The sequence below is a fragment of the Artemia sp. Qi Xiang Cuo genome, chromosome 7, assembly GCF_049724085.1.
Source record: "Artemia sp. Qi Xiang Cuo chromosome 7, ASM4972408v1, whole genome shotgun sequence".
NCBI lineage: Eukaryota > Metazoa > Arthropoda > Branchiopoda > Anostraca > Artemiidae > Artemia > Artemia sp. Qi Xiang Cuo.
In genome coordinates, this window is record NC_142800.1 from 39,490,255 (window position 1) to 39,502,098 (window position 11,844).

Consider the following 11,844-nt stretch of genomic DNA (forward strand, 5'->3'; position numbering starts at 1 on the left):
AAGAAAAGAGGCTCTCGTGGCACATCCATCGACATATACAAAGAAAAAAATGAAATTATCAAGCTTGAAAGAAGAAATAAGAGGTAATTGAGAGAATGTGAGCTCAAAATGGCAAGTACAATGTGCAAATCCACAGATGAAGATGAACAACAGGGAGATAAAATCAACAAGGATGGTTACCAAACACACTTTAAAGCGAAGGTGTCAGAAAAGATTGATACCGAAGGGAACTTTTAAAATGATAAGCTGGACATGGAGTTCTAGGAGTGCATGGAAATTAAAGAGTGCATGGACAGTAAAGAGTGCATGGACACTAAAGAGTGCAAGGACATGGAAAAGGTCCTTTATAATATATTTCACTAGTGCTATTTAGTGATAATCCAAGTTCATACTTTTTAAGAAGAGCAGCCGGGCCCTTAATAGGAAGAAACTCTATTCATGTATCCCAGCTCCATCATTCACAACATGAAGTGATGTCATAGGTTTAATGCCCAATGTGTAGTAATCTAGTTGCAGATGAAGCATTAGAAAAGGGGACTAGAAAAGAAGTACGACTTGTCAAATATGGGATCACCTCTGCCTCTAAGACAAGTGCTTTGCCTCTTGTCATTAAACCAACACGTCACTCCTCTCATCTATATAAAACATGCACTCCAAAGCAAGCGTGCCCATTCTATAATGCAGTGATAAAACGGATTTGCACAGCCAACACTCCGGACTAGCACTGAACACCAGTCTGAAACTCCTCTCATCAGAGCTCATCAAACAAGCCACGAGAGAATTGTGAAACCCATCAAAAAGATGAATTTATGAGTGATTTAGACCAAACTTCGAACACCTCTCTATAGACAGCTTAATCGAGAAGAATTGATATGTACAATTACCTTTTTATCCCGACTGTGCTTTCCCTTTGCAAATGTTAATGCTACCTCCTGTGCTTTATTTTGCTGCTTGTGTGTTTTATATTATGTGAGATTGGTTCATAGTAAACAATTGAAATCAGTTGCTAAAGCTACTAAATTTCTTTTCATATAATTGATTCCAACTTCACCATGAGTTGAAGTAATATCTCTTTTTCTCTCCTCCTCCCCATTCTCCTCCCTCTCTTCTCGATTTTTCTTTTTTACAAAATTTAAAGTGTCGAGATATTGACAGTTAAAACGGCTTAAGGGGCTATCAGGGTGGGGTTGATTATTATCATGCTTGAGATTATAATGCTTGAGAACATTGAATCAACCGTGCTGAACTACAGTTGAAAAAAAGTGGAAGATAACAAAATTTGGCAATATTCTAAAGCTAATCTTCAAAACTCTACTAAAATCAAATGTTATATTCGTGGATAAGAAATACTAATTAGTAATGAATCATTATTGCAACTTAACATAAGTTCTATTCTTTGATTCTGTTTCATAATTTTTACTTCTTATTTCAGTCCCCTTTCAGTTTAAAAAATATGTATGATAATAATTGTAAAATCCTCTTGATTTCTGGAATAAAAATACTATAATATGTGAATAAAATATATTTCTAGAGTAAAAAATTTAGTTTTTTTCCTAATACAGTTTGTATGTTCCCTGCATGTTTTGCAATATTCATCTCATCTCGGTCACTTCCCAGAATATTTGAATAGTTTTATAATACAGCGAATAATTTTATAATACAGTATAGTCTACAACGAAAAAAGACAAACTGAAAAATAAATAGCCAATAAATACACTGTCGATTAGAAAATCACCTAGAAACTACAAATTAAAAAGCTCTTAATAACCAGCAAAAAGAAAAATCGAAAAGACAGGGAGGAGAATGGGGAGGACGAAAGAAAAGGAGCTATTACTTTATCTCATGGTGAAGTCATGGAGAATCCATTATATGAAAACAAATTTAGTAGCTGTAGCAGTTGATTTCAATTTTTTATTATGACCCAAGCACCTATAATATAAAACACACAATAAGCAAGCAAAGCACATGGGGTAGCATTAACACTTGCAAAGGAAAGCACATTCGGGCTAAGAAGGTAATAGTACATATTGCTTCTTCTCGATTAAGCTGTCTATAGAGAGGTGGTCGAAGTTTGGTCTAATTCACTCATAAATTCATCTTTTCGATGGGTTTCACAAGTCTCTCGTGGCTTGTTTGATGAGCTCGGATGAGAGAAGTATCAGAGTGGCGTTCAGTGCTCGTCCGGAGTATTGGCTGTTCAAATACGTATTATAACTGCATTATAAAATGGGAACGCGTTTTTTGGAGTGCATGTTTTATATAGATGACAGGAGTGACGTGTTGGTGTTATGATAAGAGGCAAAGCACTTGTCTTAGAGGCAGAGGTGATCCCATATTTGGCAGTTCGTACCTCTTTTCTAGTCTACTTTTCTAATGCTTCATCGAGAACTAGAATACAACTCATTAGTCTTTAAACTTATGACATCCCTTCATGTTGCGAATGATGGATCTGGAATACATGAATAGAGTTACTTCCTATTAAGGGCCTAGCTGCTCTTCTTAACAACTCTGAGCTTGGATTATCACTAAATTGTATTAGCGAAATATATTAAAAAGGATTTTTTCCATGTCCTTGCACTCTTTAGTGTCCATGCACTCTTTAGTGTCCATTCACTCTTTAATGTCCATGCACTCCTTGAACCCTATGTCCAGCTGATCATGTCCAAAAGTCACTTCGATATCACTCTGGTATTACAACGGTGCTTTAATGATTTTTAGTCACCACCACTTATACACTCTCGATAACAGGTGGTCTTCTTCATCTGTGGATTTGCACAGTGTACTTGACCTTTTGAGATCACATTCTCTAAATTACCTCTTATTTCTTCTTTCAAGCTTGATAATTTCATTTTTTTCTTTGTATATATCGATGGATGTGACACGAGAGCCTCTTTTCTTCTTGTTTTGACCCATCATCCAAACAGAAATTACGAGTGAAACTAAAAAGACACGTATTTCATTGTCTTAAAAACTACATCCACGAGTCCGTGAAAGGGGATCCAAACTTAAATAAGTAAAGCATTACTAGAGAGCAGTTGGATGTCAAATCCCCCAAAAAAGGGAACGAAACTGCTTCTCTTTCAATGGCTTGGAACATTGCTGAAAAAATTCAAATGAATTTACTGAAAAAATGTGCATTGTTAGTTTAATATACACGTGCTGCTATTTATTATTTAAAATCTTAATAATTTTTTATTTATTACAGTTACAAAAGTGAAGACATTCGAAAAAAATTTCAGTAAAGTAAAAATTATATTCTAGCTTTTAAACAGTATATGGTTTAGAACCCTACTTAGATTAATTTCTGCTTATTATGAGTTTGACTTGTTTTAATTTTTGTTTGTTTTGGGTTTCATTTATTTATTGATACTGATATATGGCAGTTGTATGCTTGGTAGATTATTTTATTCTATTCTTTTTTCATTTTTGGTTTAATGGAGTTCTTTACTTTTTTTTGGAAAAACTTATTTTGTGCAAAAGATTTTTTGAGTAATTTCTGTTCGTTTTATATTTACATAGTTTTTTTCAGGGAGAAAGATTGAGCCTCTTCTGAAGTTAAAAAGCAATCCCTTCCATAAGAACATTAAATCCCACTTGGCATAAACAATAACCATAGCCCCTAGTCTCTGGGTCTGTCTCGACAATAAAAGCCTTGTTGTATGATATTGAGACTATTTTGAATAGAAGGGGTATCTCAAAATTTCTAGTAGACGCACTTTAGGACAATACGACGTATGGGTAGGGTGGAGAGTAGACCCCGAAGCCACGCCGAAAATCGACGGCGCGCCGCCGAAAAAAAACGGCGTCGCGCCGCCGAGCTTGCATCAGCTCGCTGACGCCACCGCTGATTTTCGTGGTGGCGGAGTAACTCCGACATCACCGTTTTTCTTTCTATTTTTGTGTTAACAATATCACAAACTGATTGACGCCCGGCCGCCCGGAGCAAATGGTTATGACGGACAAATGAGTGCCTATAGTGGTTACCATACCTATCGGGTAGTAGAAATGACAAGTAGAACTTTTTCTTGAAAAAAAAATTCTACATTCACCATTAAATTTCTGTTCATTTTTCTTTCTGATTTTTGGATGAAAAAAGGTAGTTAAAAGAGCATTAGGCAATTCAGGTTTTTATCATAGGCAGCGCAATCGTGATGTCTAAGTAAAGAACAATGTTGGCACAATGTATTTTTTTTTTTTTTTTTTTTTTTTTTTTTTTCCATACCAGGGCAATTGGTATCGAAGGAGTTGTCGTAGAAAATTCAAAAAGGGCTCATTCGATTTGAAATTGGAATAACCAGTGCCCTTTTTAATAGTCGAAAGTGATTGGAAGGCAGCTAATACCCCTTCCACGCCCACCCTTTCCCCAAACAAATCCAATCAAAATTTTAAGATAGCCATTTTGTTCAGAGTAACTGATTTCCAGAGAGAAAATATGTTTTTTGAGGAGGTTACTCCCCCACAACCTTTAGGGCAAGGGTTTTGTAGTTATACCCTGAAGGTATATAAGAACGATGTTGGTACAATGTATTATTTATTATTTTTTCCTTTAGACCGTGGCACTTCATATCGAAGAAGTTGTCGTAGAAACTTCGAAAAGGGCTCATTCAATTAGATATTGGAGTGGCTTGTGCCCTTTTTTAATAAACGAAAATGATTGGAAGGCAACTAACACCCTTTCCACGCCCACCATTTTCCCAAACACATCCAATCTAAATTTTGAGATGGCCATTTTGTTTAACGTAGTTGAAAGTTCTGGAAATTAGGTCTTAGAGGATGATAACCACCCTCACAGACCTTAGGGTATGGGTTGTAATTTATGCCCTAGGGGCACCAAGGTGTTTATAGAAAGTGTTGTCGTAGAAACTCAAAAAGGGATCATTAGTTTGGAAATCAAAAAGCCTAGTGCCCTTTTTAATAATCGAAAGTGATTGGAAGGCTTGACATTTTTATAGTAGAGATCGATGTGGGTAAAATGTATCATTTTTTTGTTGTTGTTGTTGTTTAGACCAGGGCACTTCGTATCTAAGGAGTTTTCGTAGGAACTTCGAAAAGGGCTCATTCGATTGAAAATAGAAAGGGCTGATGTCCTTTTTAATAGTCGAAATTGATTAGAGGGAAACTAATCCCCCTCCCACCCCCACCCACCCAATTAACTTTATGTTTAAAAAGTAAATGTTGCCTTAAGATTAAATCAAAATGCACTGTGTTTATGCTAATTCACAATAAGGCATCTAAGCATTATCTCAAGAACTACTGACGGTATTATGTTCAAACTTTCAGGGCTTCTTCTGCTCTTAAAATTTGACCAAATCAAAAAAGCGTAATTGTTTCCAAGCTATCAAAGAAAGTAAACAAATTTTTTTGCGAATGTTATCAAGTTTTCCATTTCAGGTCAACTAGAGGAGGTATGAAACTAAGTTAAACACTACTATTTGTGTCCAGATTTTTATAAGGGTCTATGTTGTTAAATTTTGCTGAAAATTGTTTTCCAGCATACAAATAGCAGGCCAAACTATAAATTCTTAAAAAAACAAAAAGATTTAAAGTATGATTTTCTTTTTCCCTGAAAAGACTATATCAATATAAAACAAACAGATATTAATTAAAAAAAACTGTTTCCACAAAATAAGTTTTTCAAAGAAAAATAAAGAACTCCATTAAACCAAAAATGAGCAAAATTAAAGTCAAATAATCTACCAAACGCGAAACTATCACAACTTAGCATCGATAAATAAATGAAACCCAAAACGAACGTTTTGAGTTACAATAAATAACCGAGTCAAACTAAAAACGAGCTGAAAATAACATAAGTTGAGCTCAAAACCCAAGGCCAGAACATATATTGCACTTTAATGACAAAAATACAAATGAATATGCATTGTCAGTTTAATATACATATACTGATATTTAGTAATCAAAATGTTAATATTATATAATTTATTAAAGTTATAAAAGTAAAAACATTTATATTTTTTCAGTAAAGTGAAAATTATGTTTGGCCTTGGGAAGGCACATGGGTTTTGAGCCCAACTTATGTTAATTTCTGGTCGTTTTGAGTTTGACTCAGTTATTTATTGTTGTTTTTCTTCGTTTTGGGTTTCATTTATTTATCGATACTGATTTGCGGTAGTTTCCCGCTTGGTTAGTATAGAAATATATCTATAGAAATGAATTACATTTTTTTGCACAGTTAGCAGAGCACACTGAAGTTGAAGCAGCCTTAAACTTTGACTTGAAACGTTATATATTGACCACTTCTTTCAGAAAAGAATTTCCGAGGGTTATTCCGTGTTGATAAGAAAAGAGGGTAAAGGTGCAGTTTAGTTCCTCCTGTAGTTTAGTGCGCAGGAGCTCTATGGTGAAGGTGCAGGTTTGTTCTCCCTTATAAAACAACTTATTTCAGCAGATGCAAAGAAGAAGCCCCTTTGCGGCATTCTGTGGGACCCCAAGGTCCAGTACTAGTATCAGATCCCGCGAGTGGCAGTTTACGCTCGTCAGGTTCTGGCTGTACCGGCCACATGTGCCCCAGCTAAACGGCTTTTTAGCACGACAGGACTGATAGTGACTGCAAAAAGATCAATGGATCCAGGCAGAGTGAACAAACTGACTTTTGTTAAATCAATTGTAACTGAAGTGATGTAACCGCTGATTTAAAATTGTTGGTGTTGTTAAGCCATGGTATCTGATTTGTATACAGTGTTTTTTCAATGTTGTTATTTGTTTGTTTTGTTTTGTTTTTTTTTACTTCCTTTTAGTATGTATTTGATGAACAGGAGATGTTTGAACTTCAAACTTTGAAAGTTATACACACATTAGCCCAAATCATTAACAAGAAGGAAATGACTAAACACGGGATTTAATGGGAACAATGCGATGTTAAACATAAACACAACATAGGTTTCCCTGGGTCTAGTGGCTATAAATGAGAATTCTACTTGGTCTGATCGACAGTGAACATAAACACTTTCAGCACGGCCCAAAAAATTCCTGTTTTGTCATATTGTTCTTGTATGTTTTTAGCCAACCATTTAAAAATCCTTACTAAAATCGAGGTTGAACGTGCTTGGTGAAGTGGAATTTTTATTATTTTTTTAATTAGAAAAATTGGCTTGCCGTGGCGCGCCGCCAGTCTAAAATCGGCGGCGCGCCGCCAAAAAAATTTTGGTGTGCCTGGTGGCGCGCTGCCGCCGATACTGAATCACACATTCGCCGCCGTCATTTCGGCGTGGCGTGACTTCGGGGACTAGTGGAGAGGGTAGCTGCCCTCTTATCACTGACTCTTACTAGATCCCTCTGATCTGAAAAAAAATACATTGTGCCAACATTATTCTTTACTTAGGCACCGCTTCTGCGCTGCCTATGATTTTTTTTTTTTTTTTTTTTTTCGTAGTTTTTTTGAAATACAAAAGCACACTGTTAAAGATACATATAGTTTTAAATAAAACGGAAATTACATAAAAGGCTTAAGTCTTTTATTGTTTTGGAAAGGAGAAAGGGGCAGTAGCCAAACTCCTCTTAGTAGTAATTTTTGTTGACAATATAAAAATATACCAGACTATGCACATAATATTTTTTCAAGAACAATTGTTGCAGTAGAAGCAACAAACAATGGCGGTGTCTGCTTTGACAATAAACTTGTCAAACACACAAAGGTTCTTTTGTAGCTATGTAGGATATTCTCATTCTAATATAAAGTAGTACTCGTGTTTCGGTAGAAAAAGTTACAAGATTTGGGACACCAATTAAAAATAGACGAAATTGATATTACAGAGAATCTATTATATTTGGATTGGCACCTCCTAATACGACAATAATTTTGTTTCAATTTATGTTATTAAGTTGATCCTTAATGTTTGATATACATTCTTTTTATTTTAATGTTTCTTCATATCGTTTTTCTAATAATGCTGTTAAATTTTCCATAATAAATTAAAAGTACATTAAAATAAAACAGTTTTATTTAATAAAAATTACAGGGAAATAAATACTTAAACATCTGAGCTTCCTGGAATTAATGATTATTATTTTAAATAGTTCTTTACAGTTATACGAACTTTTATATTGATTTTTACTATTTGTTTCTTTGATTAATTGAAAAGATGACTTACGCGGTTCTATAGACTTAGAGATGACAATAACTATGAAATTAAATAACCGACCGTAGAAATGAAGTTTGATTGAAGTTAGATCGTATCCTTAGTCTAACTCCTAGGAGTATTAAAAAAATTCAATCCCCGATCATTAGAGGTGAACAAATATTTTTGTCCACCCCCGAGAAATTCCCCCCGGGCCCGTGCCCTGTGCCCCCCGGAAAACGGCCTTGGGTTGCACCCCTCACCGTGTTGGTTTGAGGTATATCAGACCAAGAGAGTGCATTTCAATGCCAAAATAGTCTAAATATCCTTGAGTCTTTAGATAAATACAGGAAGGGGTATGAGAGGGGGAGGAGCAAATAATCTATCATCTCCTCTTATTTAGAATAAACATGAACAAATAAGAATATAATAATATATACTATAAACAGCCTATGCTAAGGGGGCATGGCAGCCACTGTGGCTGTCAGGGAAATGCTTTTTAAGATTTCTATTAGTTTTAAAGGCGATATCGGAAAGGGCAATAAGGGAGGGGCGGGCTGCCCTCCGTTTCTTTTTAAATATCTCTGAACATAGCTTTAAAGTTTCAAAGGTATACCACGACAGGTTTCATACCAGCCGTCCCTTAGATTGCTGCTGTATCCGTTTGACAACCGTCCCTGCATATAATAGGACCAAACATGACCCTTTTCCCAGTTAACTTGCATCTTGGATGTAAACAACGAGTTAGTTATATAACTTACAACGCTTGTCCCAGGAAATTCTGGGGGTTTTTATTATCCCAGGAGATAAAGTTATTTGGCTTTCGACTTTTTTGTAGAAGATGGCTATCCCAAACTTTTTATCAGCTTTCTTTGCCAGAGGACGCCTAAAATTAGAATTAAAGAGAAACTGGTTACCCTCGGATCACTTTTTAACATCTATATCAGCTTGTCTTCTGAGTTTATACCCTTAACCGCTCTTGAGACATTGCAGATAGATGCCTCCTTTTCCTAATGATAAATCCTACACGTAAAAAAGGGCAAACTACATTATTTACAACCCTAGGGAGTGTGGGGGCATTGCAGTGTTATCCATAATTGAAATTGCAAATTTAAATGTACAACGGTACTATTGAGAGGCCCGTACCTTAAATTATATCTTGATTAGGCCTGGGTATGATTTGTAAAACAATCAGAAATTAAATAAAAAAAAGAGATTTTGAACTGAAAGTAAGGAAAGAATTTGAAAATTGCGCCTGTCTTTAGTCAAAAACTTTTTCTGTTGCTTAACTTACATTTCATGAAACTGTAAAGTTTGAAAAATACAGTATTACTGGCCGTACTGTTCTGATTTTGATTATTAATCGAACAGTTCGTTGCAATGATCTGTATCCTACTTACCGCGCCCTTGCTAAATAGTAACCAAAACTCTAAAAAACGGAATTTTCATACCAACAGATGTATCAAAAGAACTGAATTATTATGCCGATTCCAAATATGTTAGTTTCATTAAATTTAGTCTTACCCATTAAAACCTACGGGTCAGAGAAAATTTGTCTGATTTTCGGAAAAAGGGGAGAGACCCCCTTGAAGTCATATAATCTTAATGAAAATCACACCATCAGATTTAGCGTATCAAAGAACTCTACTCTAGATGTTTCAAGCTCATATGTGCAAAAATGTGGAATTTTGTAACTTTTACTAGAAGAAAAATCACGGATGCGTGTTTATTTGGCTTTTTGTTTTGTTTTTTTTTTCCCAGGGGTGATCGTATCGACCGTGGAGGCCTAGAACGTAAGGACGTAGCTCATTCTAATGAAAATAAAAAGTTTTTATGCTCGTTTTGCGACAATAAAAATTAGATGGCAACCAGGCCCCTTCCCACGTTACTTTTTTCCCAAAATTATCCGTCCATAATTTGGACAAAACTGCTTTCTTCAAAACGGTTGAAAGGCCCAATCACTGTCTTTTGAGATAACATGACCCCCTCACTTTTCTGGTAGGGAGTCTTGGTTGCTATAAAAAATATCTTGTTGTGCAGTAGGGAGTTGTAATGGTTATTGCATTTTTCATAGTTGACAGTGTGGAAGTATATACCGCTGTTATAATTTTACATAGCGAGGAAAGCATCAAGTGGGTGACTGACATTTAGTACGCTTTACTAAGTTTGACTTTGCTAGAATTCAGAAACAAACGTTCTGGTGAATTCGTGCTTTCTCTCGGCTTTGTCAATTTTACATTTAGATATGGTAATTGCAATTTTCATATGTTAAATACAAGGCAAGATGTACTTTTCCAACAGATGTTCTTTTTGAGAGGGTGATGTCTTCTTGGAGTTAGAGAAATACATCCTGGTTCTATTTGGAAACCGGTCAGAAAAAAAACCTATTTGTTAAACTGTTTTAAGTTTTATTGTTGGTCCTTACTTTCCGTTAAATAAGCTTGTTTTATTTTATTCATTTAACGTAACTTTGAGACAAACAATTTTCTAAAGAAAATGGAAAAAGTATGTCGATTAAATTAAAAGTATTTAAAAATGAAAAAAGTAAGTAGCAACAAAAAATACACAAAAAAATAGCCTGCTTACAAAAGATATTTTTGTTCCAACAAAATCAGATAGAAAAAATGTTTGTGGAAAACTGGTTAGGGTTTACTCAGTCACAAATTAGAACTTATATTTTCCTTATTATGGATCACTATCTATTGATGGCAGCCAAAAATGGGGCAACTAATATTTGGTGTTGATGAGGAAGTTATTGTCTTGTCCTACGAGAACTAGGGTCTTCTAATTCCGGGTTTTAATTCTAATATGCACTGCACTAGAACTATCTTAAACCATAATACGAGACCGAACTACCACTTGACAAAATAAATCGTTGACATTTTTGTTTAATATGTCGTTTCTGTAGCGTCACCCCCCCCCCCCAAAAAAAAATATTCACTGTCATTTTCACTTAATTTGGATAACTTGGCTCCAGCTTTACCACCATCACCACCAACCCCCCCTTCCCAGGATTTTGAAGAAATTACGGCACTGTCAAAACCCCTGTGCATTCCAAAGGCCAGAACACACTTTGCACTTTACTGAATTAAATTTAAAAAAAAACAAGTTTTTTTTTACTGAAAGTAAGGAACGACGTTAAAACTTAAAACGAACAGAAATTATTCCATATATGAAAGGGGCTGTGCCCCCCTCAACGCCTCGCTCTTTACGCTAAAGATTGTTATTGTTTAAAAAGAATAGAGTTGTGAGAAAGTCAAGCTTTAGCGTAAAGAGCGAGGCATTGAGGAGGGCACAGCCCCTTTCATATACGGAATAATTTCTGTTCGTTTTAAGTTTTAACATCGGTCCTTACTTTCAGTTAAAAAAAACTTGTTTTTTTTTATTTAATTTTTGAACGTTTTTGAATTAATGTGGGTTTTGATTTTGGCTCACCGCACATGAATAATTAAAAAAAAATATGTATATTAATTTTGCATTTTTTTTTATTAAAGGGCTTTTTCAAAACTTGTTTAATTTTATTTACGAACTTTTTGATTAGTAATAAATATACGTAACTTACAAATTAACTTACGTACCGAACTTCTATATTCATTGATTTTTGAAACGTATATTAGGGGGTTCGCCCCCTAGTCAATACCTTGCCCTTTAAGCTAAAGTTCAAATTTTGTTCAAATTCTTTAAAAATGACTCCTTAATCTCAAAGGCCGTTAATTAGAATAAATAGCTCTTATGAAAGTACTAAAATTCTTTGCCTTAAAGAGCGAGG